We start from the raw sequence: 24,800 nt of genomic DNA, 5'->3' as shown, positions 1-24,800 counted from the left end.
CAAATGGGAAGAATGTAATTTTCCTCTTATGGAGTTGTCTTTGGGTGGAGTGTTCTTTACATGTCTATTAGGTCCATTTGGTCAAGTGTTGAGTTCAGGTCCTAAATATCTTTGTTATTTTTCTGCCTTCATAATCTGTCTAATATTGTCAGAAGAGTATTGAAGTCTCCCACTATTATTGTGTGATCATCTAAATCTCTTCGTAGCTCTCTAAGAACTTGCTATTTGAATCTGGGTGCTCTTGTGTTGGGTGTGTATATATTTAGGATAGCTAGGTCTTCTTGTTGAATTGAGCCCTTTCCCATTATGTAATGCCCTTCTGTGCATTTTTAAAAAAATTATTTTTATTTATTTAAATTTTTTATTTTTATTTTTTGTGGGTACATAGTAGGTACATATATTTCTGGGGTACATGAAGCGTATTGATATAGGTATGCAATGTGAAATAAGCACATCATGAAGAATAGGGTATTCATTCCCTCAAGCATTTATCTTTTAAATAACAAACAATTGAGTTACACTCTTTAAGTTATTTTAAAATGTACAATTAAGTTAATACTGACTATAGCCAGCCTGTTGTGCTATGAAACAGTAGGTCTTATCCATTCTCTGTATTTTTTGTACCCATTAACAATCCCCACCTCCCCGCACCCCCTACCCACCCCAAGGTCCTTACTATTGTTCCCAACCTTTGGTAAGCATCCTTCTATCCTTGATGTCCAATAATTCAATTGTTTTGAATTTGGATACCATAAATTAGTGAGAACAAGTGATTTTTTTTTCTGTCTCACTTGTTTTACTCAACATGATGAACTCCAGATCCATCCATGTTGTTGCAAGTGAATGGATCTCATTCTTTTTTTATTATTATTATACTTTAAGTTCTGGATTACATGTGCAAAACGTGCAGGTTTGTTACATAGGTATACATGTGCCATGGTGGTTTGCTGCACTCATCAACTCATCATCTACATTAGGTATTTCTTCTAATGTTATCCCTCTCTCCGCCCCCCAACCCCTGACATGCCCCAGTGTGTGCTGTTCCCTGCCCTGTACCATGCTGCTTTGGTTACGGTAGCCTTATATGAAAGTTTGAAGTCAAGTACTGTGATGCCTCCAGCTTTGCTCTTTTTACTTAGGATTGTCTTGGCTATGCGGGCTCTTTTTTGGTTCCATATGAAATTTAAAGTAGTTTTTTCCAAACATGTGAAGGAAGTCAATGGTACTTTGATGGAAATAGCACTGAATCCATAAATTGCTTTGGGCAGTATGGCCATTTTCACGATATTGATTCTCTTCATGAGCATAGAATATTTTTCTGTTTGTTTGTGTCCTCTTTTATTTCCTTGAGCAGTGATTTGTAGTTCCTTGAAGAGGTCCTTCACATCCCTTGTAAGTTGTATGCCTAGGTATTTTATTCTCTTTGTAGCAATTGTGAATGAGAGCTCACTGATGATTTGACTCTGTCTGTTATTGGTGTGTAGGAATGCTTGTGATTTTCGCACATTGATTTTGTATGGTGAGACTTTGCTGAAGTTGCTTATCAGCCTAAGGAGATTTTGGGCTGAGACGATGGAGTTTTCTAAATATACAATCATATTGTCTGCAAACAGGGACAATTTGACTTCCTCTTTTCCCAATTGAATACACTTTATTTCTTTCTCTTGTCCAATTGCCCTAGCTAGAACTTCCAATACTATGTTGAATAGTAGTGGTGGGAGAGGGCATCCTTGTCTTGTGTCGGTTTTCAAAGGGAATGTTTCCTGTTTTTGCCCATTCAGTATGATATTGCTTTGGGGTTTGTCAAAAGTAGCTCTTATTATTTTGAGATACGTTCCATAAATACCTATTTTACTGAGAGTTTTTAGTATGAAGGGCTGTTGAATTTTGTCAAAGTTCTTTTCTGCATCTACTGAGATAATCCCGTGGGTTTTGTAATTGGTTCTGTTTATGTGATGGATTACATTTATTGATTTGTGTATGTTGAACCAGGCTTGCATCCTAGGGATGAAACTGATTTGATTGTGGTGGACAAGCTTTTTGATGTGCTGCTGGATTCTGTTTGCCAGTATTTTATTGAGGATTTTTATATCGATGTTCATCAGGGATATTGGCCTAAGATTTTCTTTTATTGTTTTGTCTCTGGCAGGATTTGGCATCAGGATGATGCTGGCTTCATAAAACGAGTTAGGGAAGGTTTCCTCATTTTCTATTGTTTGGAATAGTTTCAGAAGAAATGGTGCCAACTCCTCTTTGTACCTCTGGTAGAATTCTGCTGCGAATCCTTATGATCCTGGACTTTTTTTGGTTGGTAGGCTATTAATTACTGCCACAATTTCAAAACTTGTTATTGGACTATTCAGGGATTCGACTTCTTCCTGGTTTAGTCTTGAGAGTGTGTATATGTCCAGGAATTTATGAATTTCTTCTAGATTTTCTAGTTTATTTTCGTAGAAGTGTTTATAGTATTCTCTGATAGTAGTTTGGTTTTCTGTGGGATCAGTGGTGATATCTCCTTTATCATTTTTATTGCATGTCTTTGATTCTTCCCTCTTTTCTTTCTTATTAGTCTGGCTAGCGGTCTATCTATTTTGTTGATCTTTTCCTTTTCTTCCTTATTAGTCTGGCTAGCAGTGTATCAATTTTGTTGATCTTTTCAAAAGACCAGCTGCTGGATTCATTGATTTTTTGAAGGGTCTCTATCTCCTTCAGTTCTGCTCTGATCTTAGTTATTTCTTTTCTTCTGCTAGCTTTTGAATTTGTTTGATCTTGATTCTCTAGTTTTTTTCATTGTGATGTTATGGTGTTGATTTTAGATCTTTCCTCATTTCTCTTGTGGGCATTTTGTGCTATAAATTTCTCTCTACACACTGTTTAAATGTGTCCCAGAGATTCTGGTACATTGTGTCTTTGTTCTCATTGGTTTCCAAGAACATCTTTATTTCTGAATTCATTTTTTTATTTACCCAAGAGTCACTCAGGAGCAGGTTGTTCAGTTTCCATGAAGTTTGTGCGGTTTTGAGTTAGTTTCTTAATCCTGAGTTCTAATTTTATTGCAATGTGGTCTGAGAGACAGTTATGATTTCTGTGTTTTGGTAATTGCTGAGAAGTGTTTTACTTCCAATTATGTGGTCAATTTTAGAATAAGTGTGACGTGGCACTGAGAAGAGTGTATATTCTGTAGATTTGGAGTGGAGAATTTTGTAAATGTCTACTAGGCCCACTTGGTCCAGAGCTCAGTTCAAGTCCTGGATGTCCTTTTTAATTTTCTGTTTCATTGATCTAATATTGACAGTGAGGAGATAAAGTCTCCCACTATTATTGTGTGGGAGTCTAAGTCTCTTTTTAGGTCTTTTAGAACTTGCTTTATGAATCTGGGTCCTCCTGTATTGGGTGCATATATATTCAGGATAGTTAGCTCTTCTTGTTGCATTGATCCCTTTACCATTATGTAATGCCCTTATTTGACTCTTTTCATCTTTGTTGGTTTAAAGTCTGTTTCATCAGAGACTAGGATTGCAACTCCTGCTTTTTTTTTCTTTCCATTTGCTTGGTAAATCTTTCTCCATTCCTTTTATTTTGAGCGTATGTATGACTTTGCATGTAAGATGGGTCTCCTGAATATAGTACACTGATGGGTCTTGACTCTATCCAATTAGCCAGTCTGTGTCTTTTAATTTGTGGCATTTAGCCCGTTTACATTTAAGGTTCTTATTGTTATGTATGAATTTGTTTCTGTCATTAAGATGCTACCTGGTTATTTTACCCAATAGTTGATGCAGTTTCTTCATAGTGTCGATGGTCTTTACAATTTGTATGTTTTTGAAGTGGTTGGTAGCAGTTGTTCCTTTTGACGTTTAGTGCTTTCTTTAGGAGGTCTCTTAAGGCAGTCCTGGTGGCGACAAAATCTCTCAGCATTTGCTTGTCTATAAAGGATTTTATTTCTCCCTCCCATGTGAAGCTGAATTTGGCTGGATATGAAATGCTGGGTTGAAAATATTTTTCTTTAAGAATACTGAATATTGGCCCCCTCTCTCTTCTGCCTTGTAGGATTTCTGCCAAGAAATCTGCTGGTAGTCTGATGGGCTTCCCTTTGCTGGTAACCTTACCTTTCACTCTGGCTGCCCTCAACAATTTTTCCTTCATTTCTACCTCGGTGAACCTGACAAGCATTTGTCTTGGGGTTGCTCTTCTCTAGGAGTATCTTTGTGGTGTTCTTTGTATTTCCTGAATTTGAATGTTGGCCTGCCTTGCTGGCTTGGGGAAGTTCTCCTGGATAATATCCTGAAAAGTGTTTTCCAACTTGTTCAATTCTCCCCGTCACTTTCAGGTACACCAATGAAATGTAGGTTTGATCTTTTCACATAGTCCCATATTTATTGGAGGATTTGTTCATTTCTTTTCACTCTTTATTCTCTAATCTTGTCTTCTCAAGTTGTTTCATTGATTTGATCTTCAATCTCTGATATCTTTTCTTCTGCTTGATCGATTTGGCTATTGATACTTGTCTATGCTTCACAAAGTTCTCATACTGTGCTTTTCAGCTCCATCACGTTGTTTATGTTCTTCTCTAAGCTGGTTATTCTAGTTAGCAATTTGTCTAACCTTTTTTCAAGGTTCTTAGCTTCCTTGCATTAGGTTAGAACATGCTTCTTTAGCTCGGAGGAGTTTGTTATTACCCACCTTCTGAAGCCTACTTCTATCAGTTCATCAAACTCATTCTCCATCCAGTTTTGTTCCCTTGCTGGCAAGGAGCTGTGATCCTTTGGAGGAGAAAAGAGTTCTTGTGGGGGGCGGAGCAAGATGGCTGAATAGGAACAGCTCCAGTCTCCAACTCCCAGCGCGAGCGACACAGAAGACCGGTGATTTCTGCATTTGCAACTGAGGTACTGGGGTCATCTCACTGGGGAGTGCCAGAAAATCGGTGCTGGTCAGCTGCTGCAGCCTGAAGAGCGAGAGCTGAAGCAGGGCGAGGCATCGCCTCACCTGGAAGTGCAAGGGGGAAGGGAATCCGTTTTCCTAGCCAGGGGAACTGAGACACACAACACCTGGAAAATCGGGTAACTCCCACCCCAATACGGCGCTTTAAGCAAACAGGCAAACCAGGAGAATATACCCCACACCTGGCCGGGAGGGTCCCACGCCCACGGAGCCTCCCTCACTGCTAACACAGCAGTCTACGGTGATCTATCAGCAAGGCAGCAGCGAGGCTGGGGGAGGGGTGCCCGCCATTGCTGAGGCTTAAGTAGGTAAACAAAGCCGCTGGGAAGCTCGAATTGGGTGGAGCTCACAGCAGCTCAAGGAAGCCTGCCTGTCTCTGTAGACTCCACCTCTGGGGACAGCGCACAGCTGAAGACCAACAGGGGAAACAGCGGGGGCCGGTGCAGACGCGAATGACTCTGTCTGACAGCTTTGGGGAGAGCTGTGGATCTCCCAACGCGGAGGTTGAGATCTGAGAACGGACAGACTGCCTGCTCAGGTGTGTCCCTGACCCCTGAGTAGCCTAGCTGGGAGACATCCCCCACTAGGGGCAGTCTGACACCCCACACCTCACAGGGTGGAGTACACCCCTGAGAGGAAACTTCCAAAGGAAGAATCAGACAGGTGCACTCGCTGTTCAGCAATATTCTATCTTCGGCAACCTCTGCTGCTGATACCCAGGCAAACAGGGTCTGGAGTGGACCTCAAGCAATCTCCAACAGACCAACAGACAGTCCTTCTGACTGTCAGAAGGAAAACTATCAAACAGGAAGGACACCTATACCAAAACCCCATCAGTACGTCACCATCATCAAAGACCAGACACAGATAAAACCACAAAGATGGGGAAGAAGCAGGGCAGAAAAGCTGGAAATTCAAAAAATAAGAGCGCATCTCCCCCTGCAAAGGAGCGCAGCCCATCGCCAGCAACGGATCAAAGCTGGTCAGAGAATGACTTGGGCGAGAGGAGAGAAGAAGGCTTCAGTCCATCAAACTTATCAGAGCTAAAGGAGGAATTACGTACCCAGCGCAAAGAAACTAAAAATCTTGAAAAAAGAGTGGAAGAATTGACAGCTAGACTAATTAATGCAGAGAAGATCATAAATGAAATGACAGAGATGAAAACCATGACACGAGAAATACGTGACAAATGCACAAGCTTCAGTAACCGACTCGATCAACTGGAAGAAAGAGTATCAGCGATTGAAGATCAAATGAATGAAATGAAGCGAGAAGAGAAACCAAAAGAAAAAAGAAGAAAAAGAAATGAGCAAAGCCTGCAAGAAGTATGGGATTACGTAAAAAGACCAAATCGACGTCTGATTGGGGTGCCTGAAAGTGAGGGGGAAAATGGAACCAAGTTGGAAAACACTCTTCAGGATATCATCCAGGAGAACTTCCCGAACCTAGTAGGACAGGCCAACATTCAAATTCAGGAAATACAGAGAACGCCACAAAGATACTCCTCCAGAAGAGCAACTCCAAGACACATAATTGCCAGATTCACCAAAGTTGAAATGAAGGAAAAAATCTTAAGGGCAGCCAGAGAGAAAGGTCGGGTTACCCACAAAGGGAAGCCCATCAGACTAACAGCAGATCTCTCGGCAGAAACTCTACAAGCCAGAAGAGAGTGGGGGCCAATATTCAACATTCTTAAAGAAAAGAATTTTAAACCCAGAATTTCATATCCAGCCAAACTAAGTTTCATCAGTGAAGGAGAAATAAAATCCTTTACAGATAAGCAAATGCTTAGAGATTTTGTCACCACCAGGCCAGCCTTACAAGAGACCCTGAAGGAAGCCCTAAAACATGGAAAGGAACAACCGGTACCAGCCATTGCAAAAACATGCCAAAATGTAAAGACCATCGAGGCTAGGAAGAAACTGCATCAACTAACGAGCAAAATAACCAGTTAATATCATAATGGCAGGATCAAGTTCACACATAACAATATTAACCTTAAATGTAAATGGACTAAATGCTCCAATTAAAAGACACAGACTGGCAAACTGGATAAAGAGGCAAGACCCATCAGTCTGCTGTATTCAGGAGACCCATCTCACATGCAGAGACATACATAGGCTCAAAATAAAGGGAAGGAGGAAGATCTACCAAGCAAATGGAGAACAAAAAAAAGCAGGGGTTGCAATCCTTGTCTCTGATAAAACAGACTTTAAACCATCAAAGATCAAAAGAGACAAAGAAGGCCATTACATAATGGTAAAGGGATCAATTCAACAGGAAGAGCTAACTCTCCTAAATATATATACACCCAATACAGGAGCACCCAGATTCATAAAGCAAGTCCTTAGAGACTTACAAAGAGACTTAGACTCCCATACAATAATAATGGGAGACTTCAACACTCCGCTGTCAACATTAGACAGATCAACGAGACAGAAAGTTAACAAGGATATCGAGGAATTGAACTCATCTCTGCACCAAGCGGACCTAATAGACATCTATAGAACTCTCCATCCCAAATCAACAGAATATACATTCTTCTCAGCACCACATCGCACTTATTCCAAAATTGACCACATAATTGGAAGTAAAGCACTCCTCAGCAAATGTAAAAGAACAGAAATTATAACAAACTGTCTCTCAGACCACAGTGCAATCAAACTAGAACTCAGGACTAAGAAACTCAATCAAAACCACTCAACTACATGGAAACTGAACAACCTGCTCCTGAATGACTACTGGGTACATAACGAAATGAAAGCAGAAATAAAGATGTTCTTTGAAACCAATGAGAACAAAGATACAACATACCAGAATCTCTGGGACACATTTAAAGCAGTGTATAGAGGGAAATTTATAGCACTAAATGCCCACAAGAGAAAGCAGGAAAGATCTAAAATTAACACTCTAACATCACAATTAAAAGAACTAGAGAGGCAAGAGCAAACACATTCGAAAGCTAGCAGAAGGCAAGAAATAACTAAGATCAGAGCAGAACTGAAGGAGATAGAGACACAAAAAACCCTCCAAAAAATCAATGAATCCAGGAGTTGGTTTTTTGAAAAGATCAACAAAATTGACAGACCGCTAGCAAGGCTAATAAAGAAGAAAAGAGAGAGGAATCAAATAGATGCAATAAAAACTGATAAAGGGGATATCACCACTGACCTCACAGAAATACAAACTACCATCAGAGAATACTATAAACGCCTCTACGCAAATCAACTAGAAAATCTAGAAGAAATGGATAATTTCCCAGCCATCCCACTACTGGGTATATACCCAAAGGATTATAAAGTATTCTACTACAAAGACACATGTACACGTATGTTTATTGCGGCACTATTCACAATAGCAAAGACTTGGAATCAACCCAAATGTCCATCTGTGACAGACTGGATTAAGAAAATGTGGCACATATACACCATGGAATACTATGCAGCCATAAAAAAGGATGAGTTTGCGTCCTTTGTAGGGACATGGATGCAGCTGGAAACCATCATTCTTAGCAAACTATCACAAGAACAGAAAACCAAACACCGCATGTTCTCACTCATAGGTGGGAACTGAACAATGAGATCACTTGGACTCGGGAAGGGGAACATCACGCATTGGGGCCTATTATGGGGAGGGGGGAGGAAGGAGGGAGTGCATTGGGGAGTTATACATGATATAAATGATGAATTGATGGGTGCTGACGAGTTGATGGGTGCAGCACACCAACATGGCATAAGTTTACATATGTAACAAACCTGCATGTTATGCACATGTACCCTAGAACTTAAAATATAATAAAAAAAATAAAAATAAAAATAAAAAAATTAAAAAAAAAAAGAAAAAAGGTAAAAAAAAAAAAAATAAAAGAGTTCTTGTTTTTGGAATTTTCAGCCTTTTTTCACTGGTTTCTCCCCATCTTTGTGGATTTATCTAGAATTGGTTTCTGATGTTGGTGATGTTGATACTATTGTTTTCTGTTTGTTAGTTTTTCTCCTAACAGTCAGGCCCCTCTGCTGCAGGTCTGCTGCAGTTTTCTGGAGGTCCAGTCTAGACCCTGTTTGACTGGATATCACTAGCAAAAGCTCAGATGGAAATGCAGGAATCACCCACCTTCTTTGTCAATCTCTCTGGGAGCTGCATATCAGAGATGTTCTTATTCTGCCCTCTTGCCAACTGCCTAGAATGTTCATGACTGGATCTCATTCTTTTTTTGCAGTTAAATAGTACTTCGTTTTGTATCTATACCACATTTTCTTTATCTTATACATATATCTGCTGATGGACACTTAGGTTGCTTCCAAATCTTACCTATTGTAAACAGTACTGCAACAAACACAGGAACGCAAAAATCTCTTTGATATTCAAGCTTCCTTTCTTTTGGGTATATACACAGCAGTACAATTCCTAGATCATATGGTAGTTTACTTTTTAGTTTTTTGAAGAATCTTCGAAGTGTTCCCTGTAGTGTTTGTACTAGTTTGCATTTTCACCAACAGTGTATGTGTGTTCTATTTCCTGCACATTCTTACCACCATTTGTTTTGACCTGTGTTTTGGATATAAGTAATTTTAACTGAGGTCATATGAAATCTCATTGTAGATTTGATTTGTATTTCTCCAATGATCAGTAATGTTGATCAGCTTTTTGTGTACCTTATTGCAATTTGTATGTCTTCTTTTGAGAAATGTCTATTCAAACCTTTTGCCATTTTTTTACCAGGTTATTATTTTTATTTCTGTATATAGTTGTTTGAGGTCCTTGTATATTATGGTTATTAATCCCTCACTGGATCAGTATTTTTGCAAACATTTGCAAATATTTTCAAGTATTTTCTTCTTTTCTTTGCCTTGTCCCTTCACTTTATTGATTGTATTCTTTGCTCTGCAGAAGCTTTTTATCTTGATGTGATTACATTTGTCTATCTTTGCTTTGGTTGCCTGTGCTTTTGGGGCACTGTTCAAAAAATCCTTGCCCAGATAAATTTCCTGGAAATTTTTCCCAATGCATTTTTGTAGTAGTTTTATAGTTTGAGGTCTTAGATTTAAATATTTAATCCATTTTTAATTTTGTTTTTGTATCAGGTGAAAGAAAGGGGTCTTATTTTGTTCTTTCGGATATGGCTATCCAGTTTTTCCAGCACCGTTTATTGAAAAGACTGTCTCTTCTCTAATACATGTTCTAGACCCCTTTATAAAAATGAGATTACTATATGGATGTGTCTTGTTTCTGGATTCCGCCTTCTGCTTCATTTGTCTATGTGTCTGTTTTATGGCATTTCGCTTACTATAGCTCTGTAGTATAATTGAAGTCAGATAATGTGATTCCTCTAGTTTTGTTATTTTTGCTTAGGATAGCTTTCGTAGTCTGGGCTTTTTGTGTTTGAAATAAATTTTAAAAGTGTTTTATGTTTGTGTGTCTGTGTGTGTGTGTGTGTGTGTGTGTGTGTGTTTCCATGAAAAATGTTATTTGTATTTTGATAGGGATTGCATTGAATCTGCATTTTGATTTGGGTGAGGTGGACATTTTACCAATATTGATACTTCCAATCCATGAACATTTTTTGGTTAAATTAACTCCTAAGTATATAATTGTATGTGCGACTTTTATAATTGGAATTACTTGTTACACTTTCTTTTGCACGTTGTTCAGTATTGGCATATACTGATTTTTGTATGTTGATTTTGTATTCTGCAACATTACTGAATTTGTTGATCTGTTCTAATAGTTTTCTTGTAGAGTCTTCAGGTTTTTTCAAATTTAAGATTATATCATCTGCAATGATAATTTGACTTCTTCCTTTCCATTATGGAGGCCCTTTATATCTTCCTATTGTCTGATTTCTCTAGTTATGACTTCCAGTACAATCTTGAATAACACTGGTGACAGTGGGCATCCATGTGATGTTCCAGGTCTTAGAAAAAAGGATTTCAGTTTGTGCCTTATTACGTTGAGGTATGTTTCTCCTATCCCCAGTTTATTGAGAGTTTTTATTATGAATGGATGTCAAATTTTGTGAAGTAGCTTTGAGCATTAATTGAAATAATCATATGGCTTTTATCATTCATCCTGCTGATGTGATGTAGCACATTGTTTGATTTGCACATGTTGAACCAGCCTTATATTCAAGGAATAAATTTCACTTTGTCATGATGAATGATCTTTCTAATGTATTGTGGAATTTGGTTTGCTTGTATTTTGTTGGAGATTTTGCATCAATATTCACCAGAGATGATGAATACTGATTCCTGTTGTTTTCTTTATTATTATTATACTTTCACTTCTAGGGTACATTGTGCACAACATGCAGGTTTGTTACATATGTGTACTTGTGCCATGTTAGTGTGCTGCAACAATTAACTCATCATTTACATTAGGTATATCTCCCAATGCTATCCCTCCCCCTTCCCCCCTCCCTAAATAGGCCCCTGTGTGTGATGTTCCCCTTCCTGTGTCCAAGTGATCTCATTGTTCAATTCCCACCTACAAGTGAGAACATGCACTGTTTGGTTTTCTGTTCTTGCGATAGTTTGCTGAGAATGATGGTTTCCAACTGCTTCCATGTCCCTACAAAGGACACGAACTCATCCTTTTTTATGACTGCATAGTATTCCATGGTGTATATGTGCCACATTTTCTTAATCCATTAAAAAAATCGGGAAACAACAGGTGCTGGAGAGGATGTGGAGAAATAGGAACACTTTTACATTGTTGGTGGGACTGTAAACTAGTTCAACCATTGTAGAAAACAGTGTGGCAATTCCTCAAGGATCTAGGACTAGAAATACCATTTGACCCAACCATCCCATTGCTGGATATATACCCAAAGGATTATAAATCATGCTGCTATAAAGACACATGCACACGTATGTTTATTGCAGCACTATTCACAATAACAAAGACTTGGAATCAACCCAAATGTCCATCAGTGACAGACTGGATTAAGAAAATGTTGTTTTCTTTTTTATACGATTTTGTCTGGTTCTCATATCAGGGTAATACTGACCTCATTGAATATGTTTGGAAGTATTCCCTTCTCAATTTTTTGGAATAGGTTGAGTACTATTGGTATTAGTTCTTTAAATGTTTGGCAGAATTCAGCAGTGAAGCTGTCTTGAGTGTTTTTTTTTTTTTATGGGAAAATTTTATTACACTCTTAATCTTATTACTTGGTACTGGTCTGTTCAGGTTTTGGATTTCTTCCTGGTTCAGTCTTGGTAGGTTGTAAGTGTCTAGTAATTTGTCAATTTCTACTAGATTTTCTAATTTACTGGCATATAGTTGCCCATAGTAGCCACTAATAATCCTTTGAATTTCTGCAGTATCAGTGTAATATGTCCTTTTCCATTTCTGATTTTATTTATTTGTGTCTTTTCTCCTTTTTTCTTAGTTAGCCTGGCTAAAAGTTTGTCAATTTTGTTTAAATTTTCGAAACACCAACTTTTTCTTTCATTGGTTTTTTGCAGTTTTTCAATTTCAATTTCATTTATTTCCGTTCTGATCTTTCTTTTTTTTTTCTACTAATTTTGGGTTTGGTTTGCTCTAGCTTTTCTAGCCCTTTAAGATTAATTTATGTGTGTCTTTATATGTAAAGTATGTTTCTTGGAGAAAACGGATCAATGGGACTTTTTTAAATTCTATTAACCACTCTACTTCTTTTGATTGAAGAGTTTGGTCCATTTGCATTCCATGTTATTATTGATAAGTAAGGACTTACTCTTGTCATTTTGTTATTTGTTTTCTAGTTGTTTCGTGGTCATTTCTTCTTCCTTGTTTTTCCTTCCTATCTTTCTTTAGTGAACACGATTTTCTCTAGTAACATAACATAGTTTTTTTTTTTTTTGGGGGGGGGCTATTTTATTTATTTATTTATTTATTTATTTATTTATTTATTTTCAGGTTTCTTACATATGTATACTTATGCCATGTTGGTGTGCTGCACCCACCAACTCGTCAGCACCCATCAATTCATCATTTATATCATGTATAACTCCCCAATGCAATCCCTCCCTCCTCCCCCCTCCCCATGATAGGCCCCAGTGTGTGATGTTCCCCTTCCCGAGTCCAAGTGATCTCATTGTTCAGTTCCCACCTATGAGTGAGAACATGCGGTGTTTGGTTTTCTGTTCTTGTGATAGTTTGCTAAGAATGATGGTTTCCAGCTGCATCCATGTCCCTACAAAGGACGCAAACTCATCCTTTTTTATGGCTGCATAGTATTCCATGGTGTATATGTGCCACATTTTCTTAATCCAGTCTGTCACAGATGGACATTTGGGTTGATTCCAAGTCTTTGCTATTGTGAATAGTGCCGCAATAAACATACGTGTGCATGTGTCTTTGTAGTAGAATAATTTATAATCCTTTGGGTATATACCCAGTAGTGGGATGGCTGGGTCATATGGTACATCTAGTTCTAGATCCTTGAGGAATTGCCATACTGTTTTCCATAATGGTTGAACTAGTTTACAATCCCACCAACAGTGTAAAAGTGTTCCTATTTCTCCACATCCTCTCCAACACCTGTTGTTTCCTGACTTCTTAATGATTGCCATTCTAACTGGTGTGAGATGGTATCTCATTGTGGTTTTGATTTGCATTTCTCTGATGGCGAGTGATGATGAGCATTTTTTCATGTGTCTGTTGGCTGTATGAATGTCTTCTTTTGAGAAATGTCTGTTCATATCCTTTGCCCACTTTTTGATGGGGTTGTTTGTTTTTTTCTCGTATATTTGTTTGAGTTCTTTGTAGATTCTGGATATGAGCCCTTTGTCAGATGAGTAGGTTGCAAAAATTTTCTCCCATTCTGTTGGTTGCCTGTTCACTCTGATGGTAGTTTCTTTTTAAATGTTAGACCTAATACCATAAAAACCCTAGAAGAAAATCTAGGTAGTACCATTCAGGACATAGGCATGGGCAAGGACTTCATGTCTAAAACACCAAAAGCAACGGCAGCAAAAGCCAAAATTGACAAATGGGATCTAATTAAACTAAAGAGCTTTTGCACAACATAACGTAGTTTTATGCTTTTTATTTGTTTGTGTCTCCATTGTTTGTTTTTCGATTTGAGGTTACCATGAGGCTTGCAAATGTTACCTCATAACCCATTATTTTAACCTGATAACAACTTAAAATTATTCACGTAAACAAACAGAAAACTAATGAAAATACTACACCTCAACTTTGTCTTCCTGCTTTTTGACTTTTTTTGTTTCCGTTTGTATATTAATGTGCTGATAATGTCTTAAAAAGTTGTTATAGTTATTCTTTGTGATTGGTTCATTATTTAATCTTTCTACTTAGGATAGGAGTAGTTTACATAACACAGTTACAGTGTTTTATTTTGTGATTTTTTAAAATTTATGTGTACTTTCTATTACCAGCATGTTGTGTATCCTCAGGTGATAATTTATTGCTCACTCTTTTTCTTTCTGATTGAAGTATTCCCTGTGGCATTTCTGTAGGCCAAGTATGGTGTTGATAAGATCCCTTAGCCTTTGTTTGTCTGGGAAGGTCTTTGTTTCTCTTTCATGTTTGAAGGATATTTTTACTAGATATACTATTCTAGGGTAAATGTTTTTCCTTTTAGTGCTTTAAAAATGTCTTGCCACTCTCTCCTGTCCTGAAAGGTTTCCACTGAAAAGTCTTAGGTCAGACGTATTGGAGTTCCATTTTATGTTATATGTCTCTTTTCCTGATTTCAGGATCCTGTCTTTATATTCGACCTTTGGGAGTTAGATTATTAAATGCTTTGAGGCAGTCTTCTTTGGGTTAAATCTCCTTGATGTTCTATAATCCTCTTATATTTGAATATCAATATCTTTCTCCAGGTTTAGGATGTTCTCTGTTATTACATTTTTGAATAAACTTTCTACTCCCATCTCTTTCTTTATCTCCTCTTTAAGACTAGCAACTCTTCTAGCAACTCTTAGAATCACCCTTTTGCAGCTATTTTCTAGATCCTGTAGCATGCTTCATGGATTTTTATTCTTTTTTCTTTTGTTCCTCTGACTGTGCATTCTCAAGTAACCATTTTTTCAGTTCCAGAATTTCTGCTTGATTCTTTTAAATTATTTCAATTTATTTACTAAGTTTATCTGATAGAAATTCTGCATTCCTTTTCTGGGTTATCTTGGATTTCTTTGAGGTTCCTCTATGCAGCTATTTGGAATGCTTTGAAACGTAACATATCTGTGTTTCTCCAGGGTTGGTCCCTGGTGCCTTATTTATTTCATTTGGTGAGGTCATGTTTTCCAGGTTGGAGTTGTTAGTAGATGTTCTTTGGTGTCCAGGCATTGAAGAGTTAGGTATTTATTGTAGTCCTCACTGACTGAGTTTATTGTACCTTTCTTACTGGGAAGGATTTCCAGATATTTAAAATAATTTGGGTGCTGTGATCTAAGCTGTTTCTGCTTTAGGGGACATCCAAACCCAGTAATGCTGTGTTTCTTGAAGACTCTGAGATTACCCCCTTGATGGTCTTGGATAAGATCTGGGCAAGTTCTCTGGATTATAAGGCAGTGACCTTTGTTCTTTTCTTTTGCTTTCTCTCAAATAGAGTCTCTGTCACTGCTCTGAGCCACCAGATGTCACAACTATGACTGCACTGGGTGAGACCTGAAGCAAACACAGCATTAGGTCTAATTCAAGGCCTTCTGTAACCACTCCTTGGCTGCTGCCTATGTTCACTCAAGGCCCTGGAGCTTACAATCAGCAGGTGGCAACGGAAGTCACACCTGTTTTATTCTCTTCAAGACGGTGAGGTCTCTCAGCCTTCAGATGGGTTCAGAGGTGCTGTTCAGGATTCAGGGACTGGAGAAGAGATACGTAAATAGAATGCTCTACAAAATGTGAAGATATTAGTGTGCCCTGTGAATGTTCAACAAAGAGTGACATGAGTAGAGGAGGATTTGAATAATCAGGTAAGTAAAATGACCCATTCTGTGGATATCAGTCAGGCTTCATTACAAGCAACTCCTCTTATTTTCCAATGGTATCATGAACAAAGTGGACATGTTGGTAGGGATAGATGTTATCGATGGATTTGTAATGTATCATCTTTGCTGAGCCAAACTACATTTTCTGGAATTTCATTTATTGTATTTTTCCGTTTAGGATGGGCTGCAAAGGAGATTCTTCCAACATTTCAGAAGCTGGAAGGGAGGCAGAATCCATTTGGTAACATAAACACACTATTGCTTATCTGCTGACTCAACTTGGGATGAAGCAGCAGCTAAGCCAGTTGTGTGTGCAGAGCTCAAGGACAAAGGTCCCTAGCTTCTGCAGAATACTATCATCACTAAGCTCACAGGCATCTAGAGCAGACATGTGCTTCAGTATAATCTGTGGGCTTCCAGCTTCTACTCTTGGAGTTCCAGCCTTTTTTATGATATTACCTTTCTAACTGCATGTGCTGTGGACTTCAAGCACTTGAATCAGATGTAGAGACATTATGTGGACTGCTTGAGTAGCCCCCACAACTGTGTAAGCCAAATCTCTGTAACAAGTATTTATCCATCCACCCATTTATCTATCTATCTATCCATCTGTCGATCTATCTAGCTGTATTAGTCCATTCTTGCACTCTATAGAGAGCTACCCAAGACCGGGTAATTTGTGGAGAAAGAGGTTTAATTGACTCCTAGGTCCACAGGATGTACAGAAGTCATGGCTGGGGAGGTCTCAGAAAATGCACAGTCATAGCAGAAGGTGAAGAAGAAACAAGGCATGTCTTCACATGGCCAAGAGGAGAGAGACAGTGAGTGAAGGGGGAAGTGCTACACATTTTCAAACAACCAGATCTCATGAGAACTCTCTCTTGAGACAGCACTGGGGCGATGGTGCTAAACCATTAGAAACCAGTCCCATGATTCAGTCAACCCCCACCATGCCCTGCCTCCAACAATTGGGATCACAATACAACATGAGATTTTGGTGGGGACACCGACAAACCATGTCACTATCTATCTATCTTTTACTGGTTCTACTTCTCAGGCTGGACCCTGACTGATATAGGAGTTATTCTGAAGCCAGGCCCTTTCCTCTGTGTACTGTCCTTTTTTTTTGTTTTTTTTTTCCCCTCTGGGCCTACCTGTACTCCCTCATTTCCCCAGTGACCATAGCCCATGGGTGTATTAATCATGGTTTCAAAAATTGCCTATATTTTATGATGCTTTGACCTTTTGGGCCCTTGATGGATGAGGAGAGACTTCCCTTCCCAGGGCTAGCTAATTCCTAGGGATAGAAAACAACCGTCATCTGATCACACCTGTCATATGCAAACAAACCAACCCAGAGCCCATGCCTGCCAACTACCTAATTTATTGAGTCACTATCCACCTGTCTTAGTATTATCCCAGGACTAGGCACTAGGCAACCAAGAGTAGTACCTACAGCTCTGAGCCTACTGACATTGTTTAAACTAGTAAATCTTAAGTCACTTCCCTTGAACTGCCTTTTCTTTCCCATAGCAACCACAATATAGTCCTGTACCTGTGCTTTCCCCTTGCTGCTTCTGCCTCCTACTAGACCCTGGTGCTTCCTCATGTGGCTCTGTGAGGAGCACCATCCCCTTTTTTCTTGGGAATTGTAAGTAATAAATTCCTCTACCAAGGTAGTTGTCTCTGTGTCTGTCATCTTACCATGCCTGATTAAGACAAATCTTGGGTAAATTTAAAAACAATGGGAAAAAATTATCAATAAAATGGAAGATAATCCACACAGGATATTTTATGACACTCAAATTATGCTGTCTACTAGGGTGATACTGTCTACTAGGCATAGTTTGTTAACTAATTTTCTAGTCACGTATGAAGAGAATGACTTACCTGGTAATTTATTTAATCAGCTAATCAGAGGTGGTCCTCCACCAGAAATGTGAATGTTTAAAGGAAAGATTGAAATGATCATAAACCCTTAGAACTCTATTTTTTACAGAGATAAAAAATTATGGTTATATGAGTACTTCCAAAGATAGCAATTAAGTTGCAAAAATCATATTGAAAATGCTGGTCTTCAAACAAGTACTTAACCCTTACATATTTTGGTCTCCATGGCTGTAGTGGCAGAACTTGTATCCCATTTTTGTATTGATGATGTCATCCATGACATGTAACAGGCATTGAAAGAGTTGTCCTTATGGGCTTAGTGTCTATTCAGCTCAGTGTGGAGAAAAAACTTTTTTTGGGAAACTGTGCTTATTTTCTTTCCTCTCACAATTAGATGTTAAAACCAAGTTTTACAATTCAGTGAAGAATGACTTATTTCTCAAAGTCTAGATTCAGAATACTTCATCTTCAACTGTGTTTATATAAAGTGTTTCCTTTGTGTCATCTGAAATTCACACTGGAAGAGAATTAAATACTGTCAACCAAGATGGAGAAAATGAGCGTATGTTTGGAACAATGACATTTTTACAATCAGTGGAAGGACGCCAGTACTTATACCATGTTCAACTGAAGCAGAAATGTTCAGAGGAAGCTGGCATCATTAAGGGACTAACAGAAATGAGAAAATTGGATATAGTGTGGAAAAGAAATTTAGGCGAAATGGCAATGCTACAGACAATCCAACTTTTAAGATAGTCTCCAGGTTATGAAAATATGAGGCTGTCTTTGGAGATGATCCCAGATTCTGTAACTAGAAGAGACTTTTCATATTACCTGCAAAACAACAAACTGTAGTGATAGGAAAATGAAATTGATTTTGAATATGTGTGATACAGATTCTATTTGTTGGTATGAAAGTTCAGGAAGGTATCTTGGAAAGCTGCCTTCACATTCATCTCTGCTTTACCTAAACACTACTATTTTTAAAAGTAGGCCTGCATAGTGTCTCTGGGATACAGTTAACAGAGAAATTGCTATAGAAAACATATGACTATGATAATGTTGAAAATGTCTGTGTAATACCTTCCAATGTTAAAATGAAAAGCTGAAGTTATGCTTTCTAGGAAGTTTCACAGAAAATTTTTCATACTTTTGTCAGCAGCAAAATGATCGACTAAGAGCAGGTACAAAGGCTAAGTATTTTAATTTATTTCCTTCGAGATTTTGAGTGCCTTTAAAAATTAAACATTTGCTGATTTTTGAAAAATCTGTTAATTTTCATGTTATGTGAAGTACTTTCTAATTCCTTATATAATTTATTGTCTATTTCCTAATTTTTATAACTTTGTTAATATTATTATGGATGGTCATTGGTTTTTTTCCTTTTAGAATGATTATAACTTCTTTTCATAAATGCATAGCATTTGACACTTCCTCTTTCAGTGAAGTTGGTATTAGAAAACATAAAATATTAATCTACAGCCTTACAACCCTGAATGCTCCCAATATCGTCTGATCTCAGAAGCTAAGCAGGGTCGGGTCTGGTTATTACTTGAAGGAGAGAAAACAAAAAATATCAGACGTATTTTTATAATTTAATTTAAATAATTACTACAGTTTATTTGATAAGATTTCAACTTGATCTTGTTTAGTTATTTTCCAATCCCCTCTCAGTCAACAGATAACTATGGCAGTGCTTCATATAATCGAGGATGGCCTTTATTATTTAAACTTGCTGACATTTGCTTTTTTGGAAAAAAGTGACATTTCCTAATGGCATTCTCTATTATTGGGGCTGGAGAATTGCATTTATGCAACACATTGACCTGGCTTCTTCTCATTTACTTCTCTGGCAAAATTCTATGAACTGAGGAGTTGGTTTATTTTCATCAGTTGTTATTTCTGCAGGGATTCTTATGAAAACTACTTGAATCACATACTTGGTTCTTAAAAATTAGCATAACTTATACTTCTATTCAAAGCTAAAAATCAGACTTCTTTAAAAAAAAACTAAAAATATGGCACTTTCTTTCTTAAGGTAGGTTTAGTAGGTTCATACATTTTGGTATAAGGTCTGAAACTCTAAACCACAATTGTCACCTAAATAGCAAGTGGAAGAACAAGGATTTGCTCTCACCTCTGTCTTTGACAAAGTTCTGAGGTCCTAATTATGAAAAAAACTGCATCTGAAGAAATGTGTAATGGAGTTGCTTTACTGCTTTTTTAAAACAAGTTATTCTTCAATCCTTCATTCACAAATTAATTTTTCCTTAGAAAAATTAAGCCATTTTAGATATTAGCTAATTACTGACTTTTGAGCATGCAAGATTTATCATCTTCAATGATGATGTTTTCCTTAAGCCTCTGCCAATTCACATTGTTTTCTTTTAATATTTAAGCATTGACTTCTTAGTGTAGAGGCAATTAATGAATGCATTATCTATGAAAATAACAGAAGTTACATGCTTCTTTTATTTGCTTCTCTAAGGCCAGGAACAGTAATGAAGCTCCTGCTTATATTATAGCTCTGAGTTACTGTGTTGTACTCTCTCTAGCTCTCCTGACTCACTGGCCACACCTTTGTACATAATTTCTTTATCAACTGTGACCATATTCTTTCTCTTATCTTGAGAATCTGACAGATAAACACAAGCATGCGCACACACACACACACCAAGCACAAATACATTCCCCACATGTCCATAATAGACACACATGTTTGTATGTTAGACTTAACTTTGCAAATGATCATAGCCACGATTTGAATGTGTGTATTCCCCTCAAATTCATATTTGAAAACTAAGACCCAATGTAATAGTAATAGAAGGGTGTACCCTCCAGCTGAGTTTACACAGAAGCAGGATCACTAGGCCAGAAGCTCTAGCAAGTGTTGCTTACCTGGCTACCAGTGGTAGGAGTTCATGGGGTCACCTGCCCTGCTGTCTGACTGTATCCCAGAACAACAGGAGGCTGTGTCCTCCAGTCAAATTCACATGGAATCAGGTTAAAAAAGTATTCTTAACAATCCTACTTTGTTAAGCATTTGAATTATGAAAGAGTGTATGGTATTATCAAATGCTTTTTATGCATCTCTTAAAATGATCATGGTTATCCCCTTTATTCTATTAAAATGCTGCATTTCGTTGATTGAGTTTCACTTGCTATTTTATAGAATTAACCAGTGAAACCATCATCTGATAGGCTTTTTTTTTTTTTGTGGGAAGTTTTTTTAATACTATTATTAGCTCAATTTTGTATTTATTTATTTATATATTTATTTATTTTTTACTATACTTTAAATTCTAGGGTACATGTGCACAATGTGCAGGTTTGTTACATATGTATACATGTGCCATGTTGGTGTGCTGCATCCATCAACTCGTCAGCACGCTTCAACTCGTCATTCACATCAGGTATAACTCCCAATGCCATCCCTTCCCCAATCCCCATCCTCGTAATAAGCCCCAGTGTGTGATGTTCCGTTTCCCGAGTTCAAGTGATCTCATTGTTCAATTCCCATCTATTAGTGAGAACATGTGGTGTTTGGTTTCCTGCTCTTGTGATAGTTTGCTGAGAATGATGGTTTCCAGCTGCATCTATGTCCCTACAAAGGACACGAGCTCATCCATTTTAATGGCTGCATAGTATTCCATGGTGTATATGTGCCACATTTTCTTAATCCAGTCTGTCACAGATGGACATTTGGGTTGATTCCAAGTCTCTGCTATTGTGAATAGTGCCACAATAAACATAAATGTGTATGTGTCTTTATAGCAGCATGATTTATAATCCTTTGAGTATATCCCCAGTAATGAGATGGCTGGGTCAAATGGTATTTCTAGGTCTAGATCCTTGAGGAATTACCACACTGTTTTCCACAATGGATGAACCAGTTTACAGTCCCACCAACAGGGTAAAATCGTTCCTATTTCTCCACATCCTCTCCAACACCTGTTGTTTCCTGACTTTTTAATGATTGCCATTCTAACTGGTGTGAGATGGTATCTCATTGTGGTTTTGATTTGCATTTCTCTGATGGCGAGTGATGATGAGCATTTTTTCATGTGTCTGTTGGCTGTATGAATGTCTTCTTTTGAGAAATGTCTGTTCATATCCTTTGCCCAGTTTTGATGCGGTTGTTTGTTCTTTTGTTGTATATTTGTTTGAGTTCTTTGTAGATTCTGGATATTAGCCTTGTCAGATGAGTAGATTGCAAAAATTTTCTCCCATTCTGTATGTTGCCTGTTCACTCTGATGGTAGTTTCTTTTGCTGTGCAGAAGCTCTTTAGTTTAATTAGATCCCATTTGTCAATTTTTGCTTTTGCTGCTGTTGCTTTTGGTGTTTTAGACATGAAGTCCTTGCCCATGCCTATGTCCTGAATGGTACTACCTAGATTTTCTTCTAGGGTTTTTATGGTATTAGGTCTAACATTTAAGTCTCTAATCCATCTTGAATTAATCGTCGTATAAGGAGTAAGGAAAGGATCCAGTTTCAGCTTTCTACTTATGGCTAGCCAATTTTCCCAGCACCATTTATTAAATAGAGAATCCTTTCCCCATTTCTTGTTTCTCTCAGGTTTGTCAAAGATCAGATGGCTGTAGATGTGTGGTATTATTTCTGAGGACTCTGTTCTGTTCCATTGGTCTATATTTCTGTTTTGGTACCAGTACCATACTGTTTTGGTTACTGTAGCCTTGTAGTACAGTTTGAAGTCAGGTAGCGTGATGCCTCTAGCTTTGTTCTTTTGACTTAGGATTGTCTTGGCAATGCGGGCTCTTTTTTGGTTCCTTATGAACTTTAAATCAGTTTTTCCAATTCTGTGAAGAAACTCGTTGGTAGCTTCATAGGGATGGCATTGAATCTATAAATAACCTTGGGCAGTATGGCCATTTTCACGATATTGAGTCTTCCTATCCATGAGCATGGTATGTTCTTCCATTTGTTTGTGTCCTCTTTTATTTCACTGAGCAGTGGTTTGTAGTTCTCCTTGAAGAGGTCCTTCACATCCCTTGTAAGATGGATTTCTGGGTATTTTATTCTTTTTGAAGCAATTGTGAATGGAAGTTCATTCATTATTTGACTCTCTGTTTGTCACTGGTGTATAAGAATGCTTGTGATTTTTGCACATTAATTTTGTATCCTGAGACTTTGCTGAAGTTGCTTATCAGCTTAAGGAGATTTTGGGCTGAGAGGATGGGATTTTCTAAATATACAATCATGTCATCTGCAAACAGGGACAATTTGACTTCTTCTTTTCCTAACTGAATACGCTTGATTTCATTCTCTTTCCTGATTTCCCTAGCCAGAACTTCCAACACTATGTTGAATAGGAGTGGTGAAAGAGGGCATCCCTGTCTTGTGCCAGTTTTCAAAGGGAATGCTTCCAGCATTTGCCCATACAGTATGATATTGGCTGTGGGTTTGTTATAAATAGCTCTTATTATTTTGGGATATGTTCCATCAGTACCGAATTTATTGAGCGTTTTTAGCATGAAGGGCTGTTGAATTTTGTCAAAAGACTTTTCTGCATCTATTGAGATAATCATGTCATTTCTGTCTTTGGTTCTGTTTATATACTGCATTATGTTTATTGACTTGCGTATGTTGAAGGAGCCTCCCACTCCAGGGATGAAGCCTAGTTGATCATGGTGGATAAGCTTTTTGATGTGCTGCTGGATTTGGTTTGCCGAATTTTCAGCTTGAGGATTTTTGCATCGATGTTCATCAGGGATATTGGTCTAAAATTCTCTTTTTTTGTTGTGTCTCTGCCAGGCTTTGGTATCAGGATGATGTTGGCCTCATAAAATGAATTAGGGAGGATTCCCCCTTTTTCTATTGATTGGAATGGTTTCAGAAGGAATGTTACCAGATCCTCCTTGTACCTCTGGCAGAATTCAGCTGTGAATCTATCTGGTCCTGGACTTTTTTTGGTTGGTAGGTTATTAACTATTGCCTCAATTTCATAGCCTACTATTGGTCTATTCAGAGAGTCAATTTCTTCCTGGTTTAGTCTTGGGAGAGTGTAAGTGTCCAGGAAATTATCCATTTCTTCTAGATTTTCTAGTTTATTTGCATAGACATGTTTATAGTATTCTCTGATAGTAGTTTGTATTTCTGTGGGGTCGGTGGTGATATCCCCTGCATCTTTTTTATTTTGTCTATTTGATACTTCTCTCTTTTCTTCTTTATTAGTCTTACTAGCGGTATATCAATTTTGTTGATCTTTTCAAAAAACCAGCTGCTGGATTTCTTGATTTTTTTGGAGGGATTTTTGTGTGTCTATCTCCTTCAGTTCTGCTCTGATCTTAGTTATTTCTTGCCTTCTGCTAGCTTTTGAATGTGTTTGCTTTTGCTTCTCTAGTTCTTTTAATTGTGATGCTAGAGTGCCAATTTTAGCTCTTTCCAGTTTTTCCTTGTGGGCATTTAGTGCTATAAATTTCCCTCTACACACTGCTTTAAATGTGTCCCAGAGATTCTGGTATGTTGCATCTTTTTTCTCATTGGTTTCAGAGAACATCTCTATTTCTGTCTTTTTTTTGTTATGGACCCAGTAGTAATTCAGGAGCAGGTTGTTCAATTTCCATGTAGCTGAGTCTTTTTGATGGAGTTTCTTAGTCCTGAGTTCTAGTTTGATTGCACTGTGGTCTGAGAGACAGTTTGTTATAATTTCTGTTCTTATACATTTGCTGAGGAGTGCTTTACTTCCAATTTTATGGTCAATTTTGGAATAAGTGTGATGTGGTGCTGAGAAGAATGTATACTCTATTGATTTGGGGTGGAGAGTTCTGTAGATGTCTATTAGGTCTGCTTGGTGCAGAGTTGAGTTCAATTCTTGGATATTCTTGTTAACTTTCTGTCTTGTTGATCTGTCTAACGTTGACAGTGGGGTGTTGAAGTCTCCCATTATTATTGTATGGGAGTCTAAGTCTCTTTGCAAGTCACTAAGGACTTGCTTTATGAATCTGGGTGCTCCTGTATTGGGTGCATATATATTTAGGATAGTTAGCTCTTCCTGTTGAATTGATCCCTTTACC

The 24,800-nt window shown here is 37.9% G+C and overlaps 1 long non-coding RNA gene across 1 annotated transcript in view; it reads left to right on the top strand.

Annotated features, from left to right (window-relative positions):
- The window catches only part of LOC115898791, a 427,626-nt gene extending 411,072 nt beyond the window's left edge, over positions 1-16,554 (top strand). Inside the window, exon 4 of the long non-coding RNA XR_004058456.1 lies at positions 16,054-16,554. This is a non-coding gene — a long non-coding RNA (uncharacterized LOC115898791). The remainder of the gene's footprint in view (positions 1-16,053) is intronic.
- Positions 16,555-24,800: the final 8,246 nt, after the last annotated feature.

Source organism: Rhinopithecus roxellana, chromosome 7, assembly GCF_007565055.1.
Source record: "Rhinopithecus roxellana isolate Shanxi Qingling chromosome 7, ASM756505v1, whole genome shotgun sequence".
Taxonomy (NCBI): domain Eukaryota; kingdom Metazoa; phylum Chordata; class Mammalia; order Primates; family Cercopithecidae; genus Rhinopithecus; species Rhinopithecus roxellana.
This window is presented reverse-complemented; position numbering and strand designations above follow the sequence as displayed.